We start from the raw sequence: 24543 nt of genomic DNA on the forward strand, positions 1-24543 counted from the left end.
TCCCGTGTCTCGGCACTCCGTACCGAAACACTCCGCCTCAAGTTCCTAATGTTGCGGAACAAGTGAATGTTCCGGTCTGCCCAACCCTACTTCCTTGGTCTACCTCTCTTTCTCCGGCCTTCAGATTTACCAATTTATATCTTCTTCACAGGTTTGCCGTCCTCCATGCGTTCCACATCACCCAGTCATCGGAGTCTTGTGCGCTTGCTTTCGGGAGATGGTGGGTTCGATCCCCACTTTCAGCAGGCGTGGTTTCCCATTTTCACACCAGGAAAATGCTGGGGCTGTACCTTAATTAAGGCAACGGTCGATAATTCCTTCACACTCCTAGCCCTTTCCTATTCCAAGATCTGTTTAAATGGGTGCGACCTAAAACAAATAACAAGCGGGGCCGGGTAGCTCAGATGGTAGAGCGCTGGCCTTCTGAGTTGAAATTTGCAGGTTCGATTCCTGCTCAATTCGGTGGTATTTGAATTTGACCAATCCCGAACACACAGGAAGAGAAGCGTTATGTTATTATCTTCGATTGCATTACGTAGCCATGGCGCGGCGAGATTTTGTAAAATGCGTATGTTTGTTTCAGGAGCACTATACCGGATGATTAAAAAATGTGCACAGAAACTGGTATAGCCTGACATTCCCCGGCTTGTATTTTTTTAAATTATAGAGGTTCTTCTTTTTCGACCGCTTTTCCTACACCTGTGGGGTCGCGAGTGCGAACTGTCACACATATGTGGATTTGGTCCTGTTTTACGGCCGAATGCCCTTCCTGACGCCAACCCTATATGGGGGATGTAATCATTATTGTGTATTTATGTGGTAGTTGGTAGTGTGGTGTGTTGTCTGAATATGAAGTGTTGCGACAAACACAAACACGCAGTCCCCACGCGAGAAGAATTAATCAAAGACAATTAAACTCCCCAACCCTTTCGGGAATCGCACACGGGACCCTCTGAACCGAAGGCCTCAACGCTGACCATTCAGGCAATGAGTCGGACCTCAGTAAACTACTGGTGGTCAAATCAAGTCTGAGTGGAAAGTGTTATGAGCAGCAGTATCTGGCAGTGCATTTTTGAATAGAGCTAAGTTAGCTGCCAGTTCAATGCTACACAAGTAAACACAGGAGAGTCTGTCACCTACATGTGGATATTTTTCACCATTTTGAAAGTTGTAGTCATTTCTTGACTTATCTGTCTAAATGTTACTGTTCGTATGTATGTGTCATAAATGAGAATGATTAGGTACATTTAATGGTCAATTCGCATTGTAACTGTAGATATGTACGCCTTTGTATCTTGTCTTTTTTTACCGAGACCGTGGCGCAATATACTTAATAATAATAATATGGCTTCAGCTACCGTGTGCAGACATTTCAATTTGACGCTATCTGGCTGTCTGCTCGTCAATTTCGACGTTCCGTTTTACTCTAGGCCCACTAGATGGCAGATCGAGTAAACCGAAACTCTCTTGGGTGTCTATGGCTGAGATTTAATGAATTTTGTCGGGTAAACACCAAATGTGTCACCAGAGATCTTTTACATGCCAACATCGTACGACATGGAGTGTCGAATGGACTTTCTTCCGCCCTTCAAAAATCCGACTACCTCTGCCGGGTTTGAACCCCCTATCTTGGGATCCGCAGGCCGACACTCTACCACTGATCCACAGAGGCAGCTTAATATACTTGATGATATACACGAGTATAAAATAGGAAATAATATTCCCATCCCCTAGTTTTGGATCGCCTGAATGCATTTATTGCGATCGATCTGTTTGATGCATGCATTACATTATCTTTGTTACCGACTATTTATCTCTTACTACATTAAAATGTTACTAGTGGACGCGCGCTGCTCCGCGGTATTCCTTATGAATAGGTCAGATATCTCGTCTTGATATGTCTGTCGTAATCATATTGTTTTCCCTGCCATTTTCAATGATTTTATGGACATTTAATAAGAAGCACGTTATGTTATCCATATAATCGCTTCTATATCCTGCAGTTCTTGATGTAAAGCTTGGCATTGTGTCGTAGAAGGCAACGGTATTTTTAATCGCTGTTCTTCTTTATGGAACGGTTGTCTTGTGAGCTCATAGGTTAGTCTCGAAGGATCGTTTTCTGCCAGGCAGAGAACTTTTTTTTTTCTCGTGTAGCTAAATTATCCTTCGATAGGTGTTCCCAGATAATGTCTAAGGCGCACAATTAGTGCGTTTACATGGGGATTGAGATCGATTTGAGTACACTTACAGTATTGAATCCCCAGGTAACATCGACGTATACAGACGATGCAGAATTGTAGTAAAATCGATATCACCTCTTAGAATTTAAAAACGCCAAATGATGTAGAAGCCCAGGAGATAACTTTCAGTTTTGAAAGTATGTGTGGTATTCCAAATGCAATTGGTGCAATAGATAGAACGCAGATTCCAATTTTACCCCCAACAGAAGATTATCGTGATTTTCTTAATCGCCAGGGCTGGCCGTCTTATAATATGATTGCAGTTGCTGTTCATTTATACAGGTAAATATATTTACTGACTTATTATGTTTGTAATTTCGACAGAACATTAATGATGATGATTTTGTCAGAACAAACATGGAGTGTGTGCGCAGTCGTTTTAAATACGATCTCAGTAAGATCCGCGTTTACATGGAACTCAATTCGAACCCAGTACGATACGATCCCAGATTTTACCGTATCGACCTTGAGACTCAATCCGAACTGAGTCCCCGTTTACATGGCGTTTTCAATACGGGAAGTGTACTCAGATCGATCTGAATCCTGCATGTAAACGTACTAAGTATATCATGATGGTGTCTGTTTGTACGTATACTTTTTATATTCTTAGCAGGGTGTAAGTTTATTAGAAACGCTCTACTATCTGTTGAATATATTTTTAAGCTGGGAAAGGTTGGCAAGCATCGTCAATTGAGAGCGAAATGCCTTCGGAGCCAGTTTGCTCTTGAGAAACGAGAGCAGCTTGGCGAGCAAGTAGGGGAAGTGCACGACGTAGTACGTACTGCAGGCCAGTGGCGCAAAGGTATAGCGCATCTCTCTGGACAGGTTAGATTGCGACACCATACGCGTGAACTCATGTGAGGTGACAGTAGTGTGTTCCCGCATTTATCCTCTCACCACACGACGTTCAAGCCTAGTCGGTTAATGTTGCATTTACTATGGAAGAGAGTTCAGCACAGCGTAGACCATCGACGCCAACAAGTTTCAAACCTTCTTGGCAAGAAGAGGATTTGATACTTCAAGAAAATAACACACAAAATGTTTAATATGTAATGAAATATTGAATCACATTAAACCATTTAATCTGCAGCGCCGTTGTTCCTTGTGTCACGCCAACAAGTATGATAAATATGAAGGTCGGGAAAGGATAGCGTTACTAGAAACACTTAAAAACAACACATTTGAGGATGTAAGTACATTTCATATCACCCTAGTCAACTCTATTTATATTATAATGTTTGATAATTCCTCAGAAATGATTTATTTATGTATCGGTATGTATTTCATTGTTGTTGTTCATATGGTAACATTTTAGAGTGGCAGGTACAGTACTGCCACGGTATGCAACCCGCCTGTCCGCTGCTCTCTTGTCACGTGACTGACAGCCGTCCAGAGCGGAGCAAGTAACACTGGCTCCCTAGAGCAACTACGTGATGACATCTGGGTTAGAGAATCAAAGACTATCTAGCGGGGAATAGTATTCTTCCATGATCAGAGGAAATGTATAATCTCTGGTTTGACAGGTAGTAATAAAACATGGGTGCATGCTATCACATATCCAAGGATGAAAATCGTAATGTCAGAATGTTAATGAAAGTGTTTGTCGCTTAGCAACCTGCTAAGTACAGGGCGTACTGCGGGCTAGGATAAGCCTTCGCCTGTAATTATTGGAGTTATCATATAATGATTTGGTTTGATGATTACTCAACGTTGGCTGAACTTAGAGACCTATCAATGTCTCATGATTCACTGGCATGTAATTTCGGAGGGAATAGAACAAAAATGAAGCAAATCGCTTCAGTAGAACGGAGGGATGGATTTTCCAAAGCTATTTTTAGTACACTCTTTTAATATATGGATATTTAACCCTACTAGTAATTATATCCATTTGACATGTTATCACCACCTTTTTTGTTTTTGTCTTAGATTTAATACATTGTTACCTATTCTAGAACAAACATGTATCTTATCCTTCATTATTTTCGTTAGTGCTTGTTTTATGTTTGCTTATTTCCTTTTGCCACATGTATTTTTTAAATACAAAAATCTGTTATTCTCGATATAATCCATTCTTTATTTAATAATTTAACAAATGCACAGAATATTTTCTCTCTTTCTACCTCCGTGGCTCAGGCGGAAGCGCGTCGGCCTCTCACTTGTGCTGGACAAAGCGGAGGCGCGACAGGGTTTTCTCCGGGTACTCCGGTTTTCCCTGTCATCTCTCATTCCAGCAACATTCTCCAGTATCATTTCATTTCATCTTTCAGTCATTAATCATTGCCCCAGTGGAGTGCGACAGGCCTCGGCAGCCGGCACAATTCCTATCCTCGCCGCAAGATGGGGGCTTTATTCGTTCCATCCTTGGCCCGGTCAGTGACTGGAAAACAGGTCGTAGGTTTTCATTCACACTTTCTCTCTTTCTGATTTTGTTTGTATTCCCTATATATATATATATATATATATATATATATATATATATAATTTTGATTGGATCCGTGTCCCTACAAACCTTCAATAGATGCACCTCTTCCATTGTTTTTCCACAAAATAAGCAATGATTTTTGTCGTGTTTTTCTCTCTTTGACCCTTAAATTTATTAATCCCCATTAGCCACCATACCACACCTCTTACTTCTCTGTTTTGAAACTATTTATTTATTTATTTATTTATTTATTTATTTATTTATTTATTTATTTATTTATTTTGGATAATTTCGCAGAATTACGATAATATTCTTTTAGTCTTGCATTCTGCAATAATCATCTGCTTCTGGTACTTATGTTACAACTGATCTCCATTTGGGGTTGTCGCCCAAGTGGCAGATTCCCTATCAATTGTATACCTAGTATTTTCTTAAATAAAGTTGAAAATATATCGAACATATCTCGTGGTGAATTATTCCAAAACATTGTCTGCAGCAGTCAAAACCATGTATTACAAAATGATAGTATTTATTGAAGAACTTTATAGGCTTTCGGTCCAAATACATATTCCCGTTTCAAAGAGATAAAGATAAAACGATATAAACTAATCTACCATGTGTACGCAAAATTAAAAAAACTAAGTCTACAGTGTGGACGCTCACATGAGCGGGAGACCTATCCACATGCGACCGCCACCCTACCTTACCGACCGGCCGTGCCGTCCCCTCCCCCCCCCCCCCCCTCCTGGTGAATTAAAAAAGGAGCCGTCCTCCGTGGAACGACACGTCCGACCCTCTGCACAGTTGACAAAGCTACATCCTCACCATTCCTTTTGATTGCAGGTACCCGCGCGCTGGAATCCAGCGCCCCAGGCGCCCCGTCTCTCTCTCTCTCTCTCTCTCTCTCTCTCTCTCTTTCTCTTTCTTTCTCTCTCTCTCTCTCTCTCTCTCTCTCTCTCTCTCTCTCGTAAAACACCGGTCATCACCATGGTTCAAAAAGCGTATTAAGGAATTGATAAGTAAACGGGACAGAGCTAGGAAGAAATTTATTAAAACTAAACTTCCAGATGATTACGAGCAATTCAGGATCTTACGTAACGAGACAAAACAAGTAATTAGGAATTCTAAAGTGAAGTATACGTACATCTTCCGTACTTGTAAGAGCACCTCAGCTTCTTGGCGTGCTGCAAAATCTCTTGGTATCGGAGTCAGTTACTCTCTAGATAGCCAGATGCCTGATACTCCATCTGAATTAAGTGAATACTACATGACATCAGTCTCTTAACTCCAACTCTCCGAAAGTATCAGAGACTGCCAAATATTACAGACATCTCACTCCAAGTAACAGAGATAAATTCTATTTCATGTACGTACACCCTTCACAGGTAGAAAAAAGCAGTCAGATCAATACGAACTAAAGCTAAAGGTCCAGATAATATTCCAATATCCATGATTTCTACCTGCATGGACATATTTCTTCCTGCTCTTGTGCACTTATTTAACTTCTCTCTACAGAATGGAGTTTATCCCTCAGAATGGAAGCGTGCCAATGTACGTCCTGTGCCCAAAAAGAAAATACCAACCGTCTGTAGTGATTTTAGGCCTATCAACATCCTCTGTGCACTTAGTAAGGGACTAGAAAAAATTGTTCATGAGCAGATATGTGAATATTTGTCTAAATACAACATTCTAAATCCCTACCAATCTGGCTTCAAGAAGGGCCATAGTACTACTACTGCTCTTCTGAAGGTTACAGATGATATTCGTGCGGCCACCGATAAGAGGCAGCTTACTATCTTATGTCTCTTTGATTTCTCTAAGGCATTTGACTCTGTTAACCATGAGTTGTTTTTTGCTAAGCTGAAGTCAGTTGGCTTCTCCCAGAGTGCTCTGTCGTAGTTTGAATCATATCTGTCAAATAGATCACAAAGAGTCACGTTCGTTGACGGTCGATTCTCTAGCTGGGAATCAGTAAACTGTGGCGTACCACAAGGATCAGTCCTCGGTCCTTTGTTTTTTTCTATTTATATTAATGACATATCTGAAGTATTTGAAAGCAGTACCTTTCACATGTATGCGGATGACTTACAAGCTTACTTCCACTTTTGTCCCACTAACGCATCTTCTTGTATAACGCATTTTAACCATGACATCTCTCGATTGATTGAATGGAGCGCAAATCATAACCTCCAATTAAATGTGGCTAAGACCCAGCTTATTTGCATAGTTTACACAAAACTCCTGAAAACTGTTGACCTCAAATCCCTCCCAGCAATAACAATTCTAGAGACAGATATGCATTATAGTGACACCGTTAACAATCTAGGTCTAATTTTCGACAGAACCTTATCCTGGTCTGATCATACGTCATTTGTAATCCGAAAAGTAATCCATGCATATTTTGAAACGTAACGTGTCATGTAGACCACATTTCGTGCGAAAACTACTTGTTCAAAGTCTTATATTTCCAATAATTGACTATGGTTCCGTCGTATACAACGACTTATCTGAAACTTTGAACATAAAACTACAGAGGGTACAAAACGCATGTGTTCGTTACGTTACAAATGCCAGGCGTGATGAACACATAACACCCTATTACATACAGCTACAATGGTTGAAACTCCATGAACGTCGGGAAATCTCAGTAGCTGTTGCTACGCAGAAAATTCTCAAACTGAAGACACCATCCTACCTTTATAATGCATTTAAACCTATGGAATCGGTACATAACAGAGATAATAGGTTTACGAAAACCACCCTTCAAATTCTCCTTCATCGTACCACTAAATTTAACAAATCCTTTGTTTGCACTGCATCACGTATCTTTAACGTCTTTAATCTTCACCGTTTCGCAAATAATACTAACTGTACACAACTAAAGCAGTTCTTAACATCTATCTTTCTGGAAGAGTACGCAAGAGGCTGAGATCAGGCATTCTTGTGTCGAACAATCAGAAATATGTGTATTTCGAAGACAATTGTTTCCCTGCTTTAGCTTTATATTCTTTAAATCAAGGTAGTCCAAAATAACAGAAGGGCTTAATGATTTACTTATTATATAATGTATGTCTTAACCTTACTGGATTTGGTATCTGTATTTTCATTTTTTTAATGTTTCATGTTTAGTTTAATACTTTAATATTATAAAATTGTACTTACTGTGATCATAAATCTGTATTGTATTATAAGAAGACGCTACATAAAGGGGCTTTTCAGCCTCAGTAGCATGTAAATCATGATCAATAAATTCAATTCAATTCTCCCCCTCTCGACCTCCATCTATTCACCTTTGTCAACAACGTTTGAACCATGTATTAGATCCCAGAACTTCTCAATAGTTTCCGCAGTAGTATTACACGTTCGTCTTAGCGCTTTATAATCCATTATTCGCCACTATTTGCCTCCAGCGATTGTAGCCCTAATTTTGTATTCCACACTCCACAGCACCCGCACTCTCTTTTTGTCGTGTGATAACACCGCAGAACGTAATTGCTGGGCAGTATTCATTTTTCCATCCACTTCAGTTGTAAATGATACAAAATAACGTTGCATTAGATTCTGTGCAATCCATTCTCAGACCTGTCAACTTAGAGAGGTGGCAATACGGGAGGTTTTCCAACATAGAAGAGGAAAATGTGGGAGATTGCGTGAGAAACGGTAAATCACAACAAAGAGTTACAACACAGGCGGTTTTTATCACAAAATTACTATAAAGAACAAACACAGCGTAGGTAACAAATAATCCCAGTTTGTAGAGAAGGTCATATTTGAAAAATTAAACTATAGGGTCAAGTCTTGTAAAACGGCCGCTCTTGTAAAACGGCCATATTTCGTTCTTTCAAATCTACCGCCTTCCTGCCTGGTGAGGAACCCGACAGAATGTGTTAAAAGCATTGCCATATTTGTTCGGCTTCCGTTGAGTTGTCTGCAGTTACCATACGTCTGTTTTGTGCTTTTCTACGAGAGAATATATAACATCCACATTCTAAAGGTAAGCCTGACGAAGCCATTTTTATTTTTCGTGTTCGTGAAGTATAATTCACTGTAGCAGTACGAGTTTTAAATTATAAAAAGTGAACATTGCCTGTTAAAGCATGGTCTTCAGTGACGAGAAGCGTAGTTCGTTACGGTGGTTTAATGCTGTCATCTGTGAGGTTGGTCGTGAATAATTTGGAAGTGTATGGTCTTGTAACACGGCCGGCAACCTGGCAGCTGCAGCAACTATGCCCTACGCCTTCCGTACCAAGGAAGAAAAATACAGGCAGAAGTCAAAAAGCCACAATTGAGACTTCCCCACAACACATAAGAGAACGAAGAGCAAATAAAATGGCGAAAATGAACCCGAAAGCGAAAATTGGACCCGCACGAAACACTGATGATAGCAGGTGTGGATATTATGATGGACTCTTCAGCGGAGACCACGACGGGCAAATCTGGGTGTGTTGTATGAAGTGCACTCTGTGGTGTCATGAGAAATGTGCAACTGCATATGGTGTAAAAGATTTTGTGTGTGAAAGGTGTTCATAAATAGAATTTTTCATAGACGGCCATCTTACAAGACTGTTTTCCAATACGGCCGTTTTACAATGATCCTAAATAAGTTCAAGTAAATTCATCTATAATACAGTTGCTTTGAATTCCTGCATACTAAACATTCAGTAGTTATGTACCTTTCATTTCCACTTTAATTTGTCTTTGTACTCCTTTTCACCTTCGAGTAAAATATACGAATATACTTTAGTGGCCGTATTTGAGAACCTGACCCTACTGTTTTTCAAGTTATTGAAATACAGATACAGTTCAACAATTCTTCTACATACTTATATGTACCACTGTGTTGATAGGCAATGAAATAAGCCTAAAATAGTTCTGTTTTTAAGGTAACAAAGTACTGTATCACAAAAGAAATTGAATTCAAAATCTAGTTGATCTATAAGATACAAAAAAATATAGTAGATATCGAACAAGGAACGAAGAAATAGATACCATGAGTTCAACACTTCAGTAATGAATTGAATAAGTTAAAACCAAACAAAAACAGTCATTTCTTACTGGCTACTACTTTTCATTTGTGTTCATCGTTGTACAACTAGGTAGCTCTTTTGGCAGTCCTTAAAAGCTCACTTGAAGGTTATTATTGTCTGCTGCGCGCGCCTGCGCGTGTCATCTGCCGGCGCTTGTTGACTTTTTGTCAAAATGCTTGAGTCTGCAAGTTCTTTGTATAAGAATTGACATGACTGCACTCAATCTAACATGATATGAATATTCAATGCTGTGTTTGAAAGTATTGGTATGTGAGCGCTGTGTTTGATAATTCAACTGAATGTGTTGTATGGTATTGTATTGCACTGAGTGTGTATTTTTGAACTAATTTTGAAAATCTTTTGTTTTCTGTTTTCAGGTAAGTCTGGTGGAGAATTCGGGGACACTGTTGCAATACACTGTTGTTGAAGACATCGTTCTGTCATTCCTCTGCAGTAGTCTTGTTGAGCAAGTGTGTGGTTAAGGGTAAGATACTGTAATATGATTGTAAGGAAACCTTAAGACCTATTCTCTGATCATTGTACAACGCCACAGAATGCAATATTATGGAAGTTTTGGACTACCTTCTGCTATGGTTAAGTAAAGCTTTACCAAATGTTGGTATTTCTTAGAATTTAATCGATGTTTCATGGTATTCTGGGATGTTCAAGAAATGTTGCTGGTTAGTACATGTACTTTTTGCTGTTCTGTAATTCTTAGTTCTGAGGGAATAGGAAAGTGTACATCTTCTCATTTTACCAAGAATTCTGCAGGCGACATTGCATATACTGTAAACTGATATTAGTGAGGGATTGGGTTAATCGTAAATATCGTTCATGGTCAATCAGTAGGCTAGCGGAGATTGAAACGAAACATTGTTTTAGTACAGAATACTTTTAACTTCGGTTTTCTGTTGAATTGTTAGTCATACTTGAACTGGTTGATAGGACAAGCAATCATGATCGAGAGGAGATTTTTTCCTGTTTCGACGAAAGATATTAAAAAACGGAAATTGTGTATCACTTCAAAGCTCGGGAATAAAATAGCTATGCCATTTGACTTGAGATCGTGCCATGTGATCAATGCTTGTTTATCGTTTACCCTGGAGGATCCATAAGTAGTTTTGAATTCCACAATATTTTTTTTAAGTCTAAGGTGTTAGTTTTGTATAATTTTTGTTTGTAATAAAAATACGTTCTGTCAAGTGTTCATGATTCTTCATAGGCATAAATTTCAACTAGTGACTGGTTTTCTTTTCAAACATGTCATATTTTTACAATATTGCATTGCAAAATCTGCAATACTCCTGACAAACTCTCTATATATATGTGCTAATTTTATTTGTAAATGTCTATTTCTGTAATTGAACATGTCGTCGTTGCGCCTGGAAAATCCGCTATATCGTAATATTTTTTAAGAAATACTGACCCGCAGCACAAAATTATATTATGTAGAGCGAGAATTCCTCGACAATATTCGCACATTATTGACCTTAGTTAAAATATATCACATAGTGCTTTTGCAGGTGCAACGATGATATGGAGGTTTTTATGTTCCTCGTGGTGTTCAAATTTACAAATTCGTATTTTCTTACCATTTTACTCTCCTAACTCGACGCTTCACCACATACAGTAACTGCAAAATATCATAACTAGGGCTTTGATTTCGATGACGTGTCATCTTTTTATCATTGTCTCTTTTTACAAACTTTCGTGAAATTAAACACAGTTCTTGCTTTTCTGAACATGATATCACGGGTTTTATTGGTCATATACAGTAAACTCATATTTTATTGGGTATTTTATCATTAAATCATATTTTCCTCAAAAATTGTATAAACGTATTTTTGGTGATATTAGAATTGTTTTAGCCATTCTCCAAGTATTATTCACATTTTCCTGCCGATAATGCCAAGTGATTTTGTTTGTGCTTGGTCATTTTCGGTTTGGTTTCCTTTCCTTATCTTTATTATTATAATCATTTCCTTATACATATTTTATGGTTTAATTAAGTTTAAACGTAAAGGATTTCCCGAGCAGTAAGTTGTCAGATTAGAGAAGCAAAATGTCTGGCTTTTAAATAACAGCAATTTAATTTCTTTAGTGTCATACTTCCTAGTTTTAATGCCATGTTTTTTTTTTGTATACACGTAAGTGCAAGCACATATCGAAAGTATTTAGGGCACAGAAATTCCAATCCTTATAATTACTGTTTTCAGTAATAAATTTCGAAATGTGAAAATGTCTTTCATAGAGCGCCTTCGGCGCCCTTGTTGTATTATGTGTACCCGACAGTGATTGAAGAACAAAACCATTCAACGAATGCATGAACAGTTCCCATCTGTTGTATCATGCCGAATGGAAATAATACAGAATTGTTTTAATTTGTTCGCTGTGAAGAATGTTGAATGAAGAATGTTGACAGAGATTATGTTTACTTCCACGTGTACAGTTTAGCTTGTTTACACGCGCTTATCATCGTATGTTTACTGGCCTTTCACGAAGAGTAGTATGTGCCACTGAGTGCAACCGCAATCACCCTTACGTAAGTTCCGTCTTGATGCACCTGTTTTTTCGATGCATTTTATTCCCAGTCTGATCTCATCATCGCAGACATTCGCTCGCAGGCGAGTACAGTGATTGTCTGCCGAGTGCATTGGTGTTGCCAGTTATGGGTTCTTAGGCCTGACACACATTGACGATACTGTGCAGTCGAAATGGACAGCAAAATGCAGTCGGCTTGCAGTTTTTCTGACTTCTTTGTGACTGCAAACTGCCATCCATCTCGACTGCATTTGCACTACTGGTGGCCTCACCGTGCTGTTCATTTCAGCTGCTGAAATTTGATGAATTTATTTATCAGTATGGAGTGTAGGGGAAAAAAAGAAGCATTGTTGACCGAGCTCGATAGCTGCAGTCGCTTAAGTGCGGCCAGTATCCAGTAATCGGGAGATAGTGGGTTCGAGCCCCACTGTCGGCAGTCCTGAAGATGGTTTTCCGTGGTTTCCCATTTTCACACCAGGCAAATGCCGGGGCTCTACCTTAATTAACGCCACGGCCGCTTCCTTCCAATTCCTAGGCCTTTCCTATCCCATCGTCGCCGTAAGACATATCTGTGTCGGTGCGACGTAAATCAAATAGCAAAAAAATAAGAAAAGAAGCATTGTTGTTGCTACTGCGTTTGAGAAGACAGAAAAGGCGTAGGATACTTAGAACGTTCTGGCTACATTCACATTTACAAAACAGAAGTCAAGATGGTCATTTTTAAAGTTTATTCTCAGAACTTGGGACAGACCTGTCCAACGCGGCACCCGCAGTATACCTGTTTAACGCCCTCCAAATGCATATTTCATTCCGTCACCTTTAACCACAGCTAAAAGTTTAGGATAATTTTTGAATATACACTGACTAACAGAGCAAATGCAACACCAAGAAGGAGTGGTTCGAAAGGGATGAAAGTTGGGGAAAAAACAGAGACGGCACGGACGAATAATTGATGTTTATTTCAAACCGATATGCAGGTTACACAATGCGCACGGCATCGACTCAGTAGGATGTAGGACCACCGCGAGCGGCGATGCACGCAGAAACACGTCGAGGTACAGAGTCAATAAGAGTGCGAATGGTGTCCTGAGAGATGGTTCTCCATTCTCTGTCAACCATTTGCCACAGTTGGTCGTCCGTACGAGGCTGGGGCAGAGTTTGCAAACGGCGTCCAATGAGATCCCACACGTGTTCGATTGGTGAGAGATCCGGAGAGTACGCTGGCCACGGAAGCATCTGTACACCTCGTAGAGCCTGTTGGGAGATGCGAGCAGTGTGTGGGCGGGCATTATCCTGCTGAAACAGAGCATTGGGCAGCCCCTGAAGGTACTGGAGTGCCACCGGCCGCAGCACATGCTGCACGTAGCGGTGGGCATTTAACGTGCCTTGAATACGCACTAGAGGTGACGTGGAATCATACGCAATAGCGCCCCAAACCATGATGCCGCGTTGTCTAGCGGTAGGGCGCTCCACAGTTACTGCCGGATTTGACCTTTCTCCACGCCGACGCCATACTCGTCTGCGGTGACTATCACTGACAGAACAGAAGCGTGACTCATCGGAGAACACGACGTTCCGCCATTCCCTCATCCAAGTCGCTCTAGCCCGGCACCATGCCAGGCGTGCACGTGTATGCTGTGGAGTCAATGGTAGTCTTCTGAGCGGACGCCGGGAGTGCAGGCCTCCTTCAACCAATCGGCGGGAAATTGTTCTGGTCGATATTGGAACAGCCAGGGTGTCTTGCACATGCTGAAGAATGGCGGTTGACGTGGCGTGCGGGGCTGCCACCGCTTGGCGGCGGATGCGCCGATCCTCGCATGCTGACGTCACTCGGGCTGCGCCTGGACCCCTCGCACGTGCCACATGTCCCTGCGCCAACCATCTTCGCCACAGGCGCTGCACCGTGGACACATCCCTATGGGTATCGGTTGCGATTTGACGAAGCGACCAACCTGCCCTTCTCAGCCCGATCACCATACCCCTCGTAAAGTCGTCTGTCTGCTGGAAATGCCTCCGTTGACGGCGGCCTGGCATTCTTAGCTATACACGTGTCATGTGGCACACGACAACACGTTCTACAATGACTGTCGGCTGAGAAATCACGGTACGAAGTGGGCCATTCGCCAACGCCGTGTCCCATTTATCGTTCGCTACGTGCTTAGCACAGCGGCGCATTTCACATCATGAGCATACCTCAATGACGTCTGTCTACCCTGCAATTGGCATAAAGTTCTGACCACTCCTTCTTGGTGTTGCATTTGCTCTGTCAGTCAGTGTACAAATATGTAATCGTTACATTTTCCCCCCTGACATTCCAACAATTGTGATCCTCCTCTTTCCCTTGTTACTTTTAACTGTACTCATTCTACAGACCACACCCTATGATATTTCAGAATATTATCTTTAGAAGTACAGTACGCTGTGTATTGTGACAGCTCGGTACATTTTAATCGCTGCTTCCTGTTGTGTGCCAGGCTTTATAGAGAAAGACTGAGGGATGAGGTGAATATGTTGACACGTGATATTTACCAGTCAGAACACCTTCCAAGAAGCGACTGCATTGTGAATATATTTTTATAATCCTTCCTTCTCAACATTCGTACAAAGCATCTGCTGTGGAACAGGTTATTTCACTGAGTCCGCAGTTGAATTCGGATTGTAACGTGGCAAGAAGCATTGTGCTAGTTATCTGTAAGTGTTCAAAAAATATTCAGTCACTATTAGCCTACATCTTTTATATTATTATTATTATTATTATTATTATTATTATTATTATTATTATTATTATTATTATTGTAAAAATCGAACGGAGCCCACGTCTCCACATCCAAAAGTAAGGTGAGCACCAGTACATGAAAAGGTTCGACGCCCTGACTTAGGCAATACGAAGACTTACGGTTAACTTATAGTATTTTAATTCATATCTACCCGATTGGACTTTTCTTCATTTCGCTCTTTTCAGTAACATTTTTTTTGAAAACTTCTCATAGATCATAGATCAGATTTGCTGCTGTTCGTGTAGTTCAGTATGAACTGCGATTTGGAGTCGGTAGCTTGCGGGGACAGGCAGCAAACTGACTGCGACCGTTGGTTTCGACTTCAGAAGTTGCTATTGTAGCATGTTCAGTTTTATATTATATGCTAAGACGTGACTATTGTCGCGGCCACGAAATTAGGCGGGTCAGAGAAATTACGCCGTTGCCAAGGTTATGTAGCAACTGGCGAAGAAATGTCTAACTGAACACATCATTTCGGAGCGCGAGGCAAGTTGTACTCTCTCAAGCTCCTGATGTTACTTCATACAATGTTTCGATACAAATTATACTACAAGCTTCAGAAAAGACTGCTGATTCCCGTGGTATAACTACTTTCCATATAAACCACTTTAAATAATTATGAAAAATAAAATCTTGAACGAGTAAGTTTAAATCCGTAGAATCATGTATTGAAAATTTCAGTAAGCGGCCAAGTTTTTTTTTTCTTCAGCCAATAAAATTTTGTCTGCGGGAAAAATGTAAAAAATCGCCTGACTTATATTTTTTATCTGAAACATATTTCTGTGAGTCTTGTAATTTTCCCGGAAAATGGCCCGGAAAGCGATCATGTAAATGTCGCAAGCAGAGGCAGTTCGGGGCGCGCGCACTAGCACATGACCCCGTAAATACTATCGGATTATATATTAATCCGTATCAGTTTTATTACATTATAACTTTAAATATTTGAATACTGTATACTCTACCGAGTAATTTATAAAAAGAACTACTTTAAAGAATAGGTTTACATTAATTTACAATGAAGTAAGAATCGGTTTCTGGCTTCAAGGCAGTCTTAGTCACAGTCATCACTCATCTCACTATCTGTCGAGTCGTCTTTTACACTGATGATGAATGGCTCCTTTCTTTCGTCCCTTACGATTTCCTTGGCCCAATTGTCTGTTTGAACATTTTCCGCGCGATTGAAGCACTTTTCCCAATCTGCAGCAGTCACACGGTCGATGGCTTCTGATGTGAGTTTTTCTACGCCCTTTATTTTGAATGTCTTGTTCTTCTCTGCCACTTCTTTCTTGACTTGAGCCCAAATCAATTCACATTTACTATCCATCTTTAACTGCACTTACGATGCGAGCTCAACAGCTGCTTGACAGGGAATGACTCGGGTAAGGTGGCCTGGAGCGGATGGGCTTCAGTTTGACAGCACTGCACGATCAGCGTTGCCAATCCGTGCCCGGGGGTAAGCGACTCTCGACCATCTGTCGCTTCGCCGTTCCCGTATCTGACGACAGCGCAGTTTTCCTCACCCGCCTAATTTGGTGGCCGCGACAATAGAGATCATTGGCATGTGCAGTCTAATTCAACTGCAAAATGTCACTAGCGTATTTCAGACATCGTCGGTCGGTCCAAAAGGGGCTGGCAGGGCTGCACGCAGATGTTTACGTCTCTACTCTGCTGAGCAGCCGATGTATGTAGCTCCAGCACTATTCTCCGTTAGCCACCATTGGAGCCTTCCGAGTATGGTAGCGAGCAGTCGCCACTGATTTCAGGCCTTAGATGACTGAAGAGACCAATTCACATACTATGCCGCATTTCTGGCATATCAGATCAACCAAAGCTTCAGTTTGCTGCAGAACCTGGTGACCAGTTCTCTGATTATCTCTTTCATTTCTGCGATCACTTTTGTATGTGCCTCGTGCTTTCTCCGCTGTTGCTCGACATGTGGCGATCCCTAAAGGGTCATATGTACCTTCATCAGCGGATCGTATGCAACATTCTCTCATTTGTCGATGTAAATTTGGCATGCGGGTGATGTGGTCAGCTCATCAAGCTTGAAAATGAAAATCCACATCCTGTTTCCAGACATTCGATCGGGTCAGGGATGGAATGAATGAAGCCCCATCTAGTAATTGTGCCGGCTGCCGAAGCCTGTCGCACTCCTCTATGACAATGATTAATGACTAACAGATGAAATGAAATGAAATGATACTTGAGAGTGTTGCTGGAATGAAAGGTGACAGGGAAAACGGTAGTACGCGGAGAAAAACCAGTCCCGCTGCCGCGATAACCAGGGAGGCTGCTCATCAGACCTGATATTTGATAACCAAAAACTCTGTGCTCAACTGCCTTTGCTGGTGAGAACTAGTATTTATAGCTGTTTGATAATCATGAGCACAATGCTCGACTACCTTTGTTGGTGAGAACTAGTGTTTAAGGTGTTTGATATTCATTAGCACAATGCTCGACTACCTTTGTTGGTAAGAACTATTGTTTATAGGTGTTTGATAATCATGAGCTGATTGCTCGACTGCCTTTGGTGGTGAGAACTAGTAATTATAGGTGTTTGATAATCATTAGTTCAATGCTCGACTGCATTTGATGACGAGAACTATTGTTTATAGGTGTTTGATAATCATTAAGGTTAGGGGAAGCACCTGTGAGCTTGCATTCAGGTTCGATCCCCACTGTCGGCAGCCCTGAAGATACTTTTGCGTGGTTTTCCACTTTCACACCAGGCAAATGCTGGGGCTGTACCTTAACTAATGCCACAGCCGCTTCCTTCCCACTCCTAGCCCTTTCCTATCCCATCGTCGCCATAAGCTCTATCTATGTTGCAGCGATGCAAAGCCAATTGTAAAAAAAATTTTAAAAATCATTAACTGAATGCTTGAGTCCCTTTGTTGGCAAGACCTCGATGGACAATTCAAATAACACAGAGATCCAACTGTGCTTCCTTTTTTTCATAGTCAGAAGATAAACGTATCTTGAATTAAAGTTGTTATTTTTAATCAACATTTACTCTTGTTCACTATCTTTCATTACGAACAGCATAATTACTCAGTTTCTCATCAAGTGCCTTCACACTAAGTCATCCCGTGTCGAACGTATTCTTCCACATCATACTGTTATTCATTTGCTCCTTGCCTAACTTCAGCTTCCCCCTTATCTTGTTCATCTTCTTCCTAATGCTCCACATGCCACAGTTATTAGTTATTATACAACAACGAAGAGGAGAAAATAGGAGGGTATTTTGTGTATTGATGGGTACATGTAAACTGGTTTTTCCACGGACCAAAAACCCTTTCTATGCTTGAATTGGCGCATTTTAGAGTACTCTGCTACAGCATCTGAGGAGGCTACACGGTTTGTAACTTACTTGACTTCATTCCTCTCGTTCCCACTGGAACTTAGGGCATCCGTGAAAAATCTCAATTGTTGTCGTCGACTTGCCAATGCTTTAACTTCTTTGCAAGTCATCCCTACTTCAAGGTCCTCCTCCTCCTCCTCCAGGTCTTCCTAGGACGACCTCTCTCCCGTGCACCTTGCGGATTCCATTCCAGTACCGTGCGTTCTATAGATCTCGCTGGCTTCCTCAAAGTATGCCCCATACAGGGTTTGTAAACGATGTCATTAAAAACGTGTTGCATCGGCAGACGCTGTCTTCAATTAAGATGCCATTGAATTCACTTTATTCAAATCTTGCATACAGCGAGGAGCTTTGAAATATTTTAGAATCATGTGTACTTCTCTTCCATATTATGTCGCTTGCTCGGTGGGAAGGAAATTAACTGTCTGTGTACTGTGTAGAGATGAGAAGAATGCAAGAATGAAGAATGTGGCCTGCAAGCACGAACTTCCCGTTCTGCCCAGACAGATCGGCTCTTATCTGCTACACGAAAATATTGACTCACACTTTGCAGTTTGCTGGATTATAACTTACAAAAGCGAAGAGCTGCCAGTAGAAGATAATATAAAGTCGCCTGGGTAGTAGCGGAGTTGCTATGGTAACCATTGCGTCACTAGCTCTGCTGGTGAAAACCCCTACACTCCGTGCCTCACCGGGCATGTGCATTCTTCTGATCTCCCAACAATACTGTAGTGAAGTATGGTGTGCAAGTGCACGAATGTTAGGAACGGAACAAATATCCAAGTGCCGATCTAAGGGAATTAATCACACGCGGCCTTCCTTCCACAAAGTTAGCAAGGAACTTCATCACGTTTTGATTCATCGTATCTGGTAGAGCGGAGGTTGCATGACTGTGGATGTTTCGTTTCCTTATATTAAAGCGAGACCATTCTTCTCACTCAGCCTAACATGAATATTCGATCACTTATCGCCTAATGTTTTGACCACGGTTTCGTGTTACAATTGAGGAAGTACTTTAGGAACTTTTTGAGCAAGCATCCTGGACCGTTAACTGTCTAGTGTATATTTGGAAGCTAACTGTCTAGTGTATGTTTGGAAGCTGACGAAACTGAATCGAGGAAATGAATATTTGTTAACTGCTCTTGTTTATGTTGCAGTGAAACCTGCACTCAGCAGAAACCTGGTGTTAATCGTAACATTATACGGCCCCATCAGTTTAACGCCGAAGTTCATATACTATAAAGGTAGGTACTGTTCTCGCCAGAATCCGTTGAAACGGAAACTTAGTTTCAGTGTTTAGAAAAACAGAAAAGAAAATAGCAAGTTTGTAGGGTTTTCTTCGTTACCACATCCACGCGACCTCCAGTTTTATGTGGAATTTGGGATGCCAATATCTACGATAATAATTATGGGTACACCGAGCTCGATAGCTGCAGTCGCTTAAGTGCGGCCAGTATCCATTATTCGGGAGATAATGGGTTAGAATCCCACTGTCGGCAGCCTTGAAGGTGGTTTTCCATTTTCACACCAGGCAAATGCTGGAGCTGTACTTTGATTAAGGCCACGGCTGCTTCCTTCACACTCTTAGGCCTTTCCTGTCCATTCGTCGCCGTAAGACCTTTTGTCGGTGAGACGTAAAGCCAATTGTAAAAATAAAAAATAACAAATATGAGTACATCCGATAATTTTGAGATTGGTACATTGTAAGATATGACCATGCGCCACCTCGTAATCGGCTGGCCTTCGGGCTGAGCGGCAGTCGCTTTGTACGCCAAGGCCTATCTGGGCTGTTGCGCGATAGGTTTGTTTTGTTACTATTAAAGATAGGAGGTTGTACGATACTGGCAAAACATACGATAATTTGAAAACTGTCGGGAATATCTCCCATGCGGTCTCATTGTACGATTTGCTGTCGTCCGTACTCTTAGAAGTGGTCAGGTGGTTAATAATAACAATAATCTTTCTTTCTTAAGCCTAATCAATTTACCCTCCAGGGTTGGATTTTCCCCCTCAAACTCAGCGAGGGATCCCACCTATGCCGCCTCAAGGGCAGTGTCCTGGAGCGTGCAACTTTGGGTAAAAGTGATAAAACTGGGGAGGAGGACCAGTACCTGCCCAGGCGACCTCACTTGCTATGCTGAACAGGGTCCGTGTGGGGTGGGGTATGAGAAAATCGGAAGGGATCGACAAGAAAGCGGAAAGGAAGCAGCCATGCCCTTCAGTTAGGTACCATTCTGGCATTTGCTTGGAGGAGAAGTGGGAAACCATAGAAAACCACTTCGAGGATGGCTGAGGTGGGAATCGAACTCCCCTTCTACTCAGTTGACCTGCCGAGGCTGAGTGGACCCCGTTCCAGGCCTCGTACTGCTTTTCAAATTTCATGGCAGAACAGGAAATCGAACCCGGGCCTCCAGGTATGGCAGCTAATCACACCAACCACTACCACAGAGGTGGACTATGTAATAATAATAATAATAATAATAATAATAATAATAATAATAATAAAAATTAATAATAATAGTAGTAGTAGAAAGTAGTAAAAAGTAGTCATAGTAATTGTATCGGGAGGTACACCTCAACCCCGTGCATTTAAATGAAACCCCTTCAAGAACTCCATCTATCATATAAAAATTGAAACAACTAGTGCAAGAAGTTGATCAAAAGATGTCACTACTAAAGTGATAGACTAATGTGTTATTTTAAGGTTTCCTAAACTGACTGGATTTTTTTTGTTTTTTGGGGTGTATCATAGGTTGCAACAACTATTTCAAGAAGTTTGGACTTTTTTCATAGATGTCTCTGTTTCAAAACTGATGTCATGCACTCTCGTGCAAAGTGGATTAACAGGAAATTTAAAGAAATGTTGTGTTCATAGGTTTTCTGAACTAAATTGACTTTCCTTGTTTTTGATACTTCAGTGTTTGCAACACTTCTTACTCATCCCGCCAGCTTTGGAGTCTGGCCAATCAGCAACTTTGTGTATTTATTTTTCTGTCAATCATATGCTTCTTGTAACTTTTCGACTGTCCAATAAAAATGAGAGGGTGTGTCTGGTTTTAGTGCAGAGCCATCTCGAACCTTCCTCTCGGTTATGAAAGCTGACGCTTTTTCGAGTTAACTTGTCTTATTGATCGTCGCGTTATTGAGTGTGTGTGCTAAGAGAGGAGGCGGGGGCCTCACTCATCGGCAGACAGAACATCAGCTAAGGTAATGGCCACCATTTTTCTGTCTCTGTAGTTATCTCCGCAAGCTGATTCGAGGGGAAGGTTCCTATCTTTAACTCTGCAACAGACAATTTTCTAATATGTAAACTTTCTTCCTTCTCGTGTAAAAGTTCAGGTAAGTCAAAAGTACTTAACTGAAAGCTGGGGATAGTGAGTGCGTTACCCTCTCTAATTCCCCTTCAATTAATCTTGAGGTGGCTTCGATTCTCTAATTGTTTTCACTTGTAAATTAATTTGTCCATCTAGTCACCTCAGTAGTGTGGGATTAGCCTCTGCACCGTCGGGCCGCAAGCCCAAGAAGGGATTAATCTTTGATTTCAAGGAGCGCAAGTTCCGCCTCCATACATGTTGAGTTTTGGGCTAGTAATTGAACCTGTTTTCCACAAAGGCTCGGTAGAATGGGTACTTGATACCCCTGTGTAAACTTAAAAGACTACCAATACGGTCTTGTTAATTTAGGTCGTGCCTAGAGAGGCCAGAAATTGTAAATATATTGTGCAAATGTAAAAGTTAAAGGTTGCGTTAAGTAGGCTGTAAGCGCTTGTGAGCGCAGTCTCCTTGATAGAATTGGTAGAGCGTATAAAGCTCTTTCTTGTCATGTAAACTGGGTGCCTTTGGAAGGTCGTAACTTGTAATATTTTGGAGCAAAAGTGCTTTTGATAATGGTGTAATTTTCCTGTAAAAGTAAATTGGGAGATTTTTCTCCTTGAGTGTGTTAGAAATGAGCCTCAGTGTTCTTGTTAAATTGTTACCTACTTTGTACCTGATCTAACTAACTAGTTCTGTAACTGAAATCCTGTTTTCGCAAAGCGAATTGATTGTTAATTTTTTATTTCTGAAAATAAATCAAAAGAAATATAACCTTTATTCTCAAAGTTTTAAATGAGTCTTCTAACTATCAAAGATAGACCCATTCAAGCCCGCACCTTCTTTCACTTCTGCGTTCCACAGAATTTCCCTGAATAATAATAATAATAATAATAATAATAATAATAATAATAATAATAATAATAATAATAATAATAATAATTGTACCGGGCGGTACACCTCCACGCCGCTAATTCAAAAGGTGCGCCAGTTGAAACTCCTCTGCTGGAGGAAGTCTGAACTTGATTGACGGTATTAATTTTCTACTTTCTCAGAAGATGTCACTACCTGTAAATTTTGGAGTTTTAGAACTGTGTCATTTTTGATGTGTTTTTGTTTTGCTTGAAGTAAGAAGTGTGAACTTTCTCTTCTAGAGGACACTACTGAAGAACTACTATAGTGCACCCTAGTGCGAAGAAAAAGAACTGTTCTTTGGAGAAAATTTTATTTCAAAAGTTTGTTCTTTGTTAAATTTCTTTCAGTCATTGGTTAAGTTGGCAATATTACCCCTTTCTTTCCCCTTGTTTTAAATCTAGCCAATCCCGAATTTCTGAAATTAATTTTCCACCAATAATGTGTTTCTTCTTCATCTTGTGTAGGGGTTTCTCTTTTTTCTCCAATAAAGTGATTGTGGGCGGGTGTTTTCATTCCCCTAACGCCTAGAACCTTCCGCGAGAGTATATAAACTGCTGATTTTAGGGTCTCTGAGCCACTTCTGTTCCATCTTTCAGTGTGTAAAGTACATAGCAGGGGGCGGGTAGCGCCTCTTTCTTCGGCGGCGGTCAACAACAAGGTAATGGCCGATTAATTACTTATTTTCTTGCTTGCTCAGCAGTTTAACTCTCGGGGCGGGTCCGAAGCCTTTTCCATTATGTAACCCTCCTTAAAATGTAAAGAAACTTGTATCTATTTCATCTTTTGAACTGCATATCGGGATAGAGAGTGCTTAACCCTCTCGAGCTCCCAATCATAATGTTTTGAGGTGAACTTATTTTTCTCAACCTATTCTTCGTTAATATAATGTAAATTGTTCTTTTCTGAAGTCACCTCTGTAGTATGGGATTAGCCCTTGCATTAATGGCCTAGTGCCAAGTAGGTTTTTTTTTTTTTTTAAGTGTATTAGGAGTGCAGATCGCCTCCTCTCAAATTGTTATTTTGGAGGTAATGTAATTACCCCTTTTCATTCAATAGACCTCAGTAGGTTGGGTATTTTACCCCTGTGTCTATGTCCAGTGAGGACAACTTGAAGGTGGAGTTTGGTGTGGCCTTTGAGAGGCTTAGAGTTGAGAGCGAGTGGCTCTTTTTGAAAATTGAGTGTTGTATGCCTCGTGGAGGCTTTTCAGTGTAATTTGGAGCAAGGGCTCCTAGGCATGAATGGGGTTTTCTGCCCCTCTGTTGAAACTTGTGTTTGGGGTAAAACTGAGCTGATTGCCCAAGCATCGTGAAGTCAGGGCGCGAAGCCCAAATCCTGTAAATATTGTAACTACCCTTTTGACTTGCTACTTTGTACCTGCCATGCTTGTTATCTCCTTATTTTGAAAAGAAAATATAACCTTGTTAAATTTTAAATTAATTTTACTTTCGTAGCTGGAGACCTATTCACACCCGCACCTTCTTTCACCTCTACCTACCACGGAAAGCTCCGTAACAATAATAATAATAATAATAATAATACTTTCGTATGGCTATTGCTAGGCTGGTGCAGCCCTTCTTGTAAGACAGACCTCTGACGAGGATGGGTAATACCTGCCCTGTTTAGAAGGAAACTGAATGTTATTGTGGTTATGTGTTGTACATAAGTTGTAAAATATTGGGTCCAGCACAAAGACCCAGTCCCCGAGCCAAGAGAAGACTGAAATCCCCGAGCTGGCCGTGAATCAAACCGAGGGCTTTCTCAACCTTGGGCCACTACACAAACCATTTACCCAAGGAGCTGGATAAGTGGTTGTTGATTATCATGATAACCACGCCTAGGCCGCGCTCCTGTCTTGCGCATCGAACACAGTGGTGGCGTGAAGTCAAGGAGAGAGGTTAACAGTCTGGCCGCGCGACAGCACCACAGTCGCCTTGCCAGCCTGTCTGTT

This window comes from Anabrus simplex, chromosome 8 (genome assembly GCF_040414725.1).
Source record: "Anabrus simplex isolate iqAnaSimp1 chromosome 8, ASM4041472v1, whole genome shotgun sequence".
In the NCBI taxonomy this organism is placed as follows: Eukaryota; Metazoa; Arthropoda; class Insecta; order Orthoptera; family Tettigoniidae; genus Anabrus; species Anabrus simplex.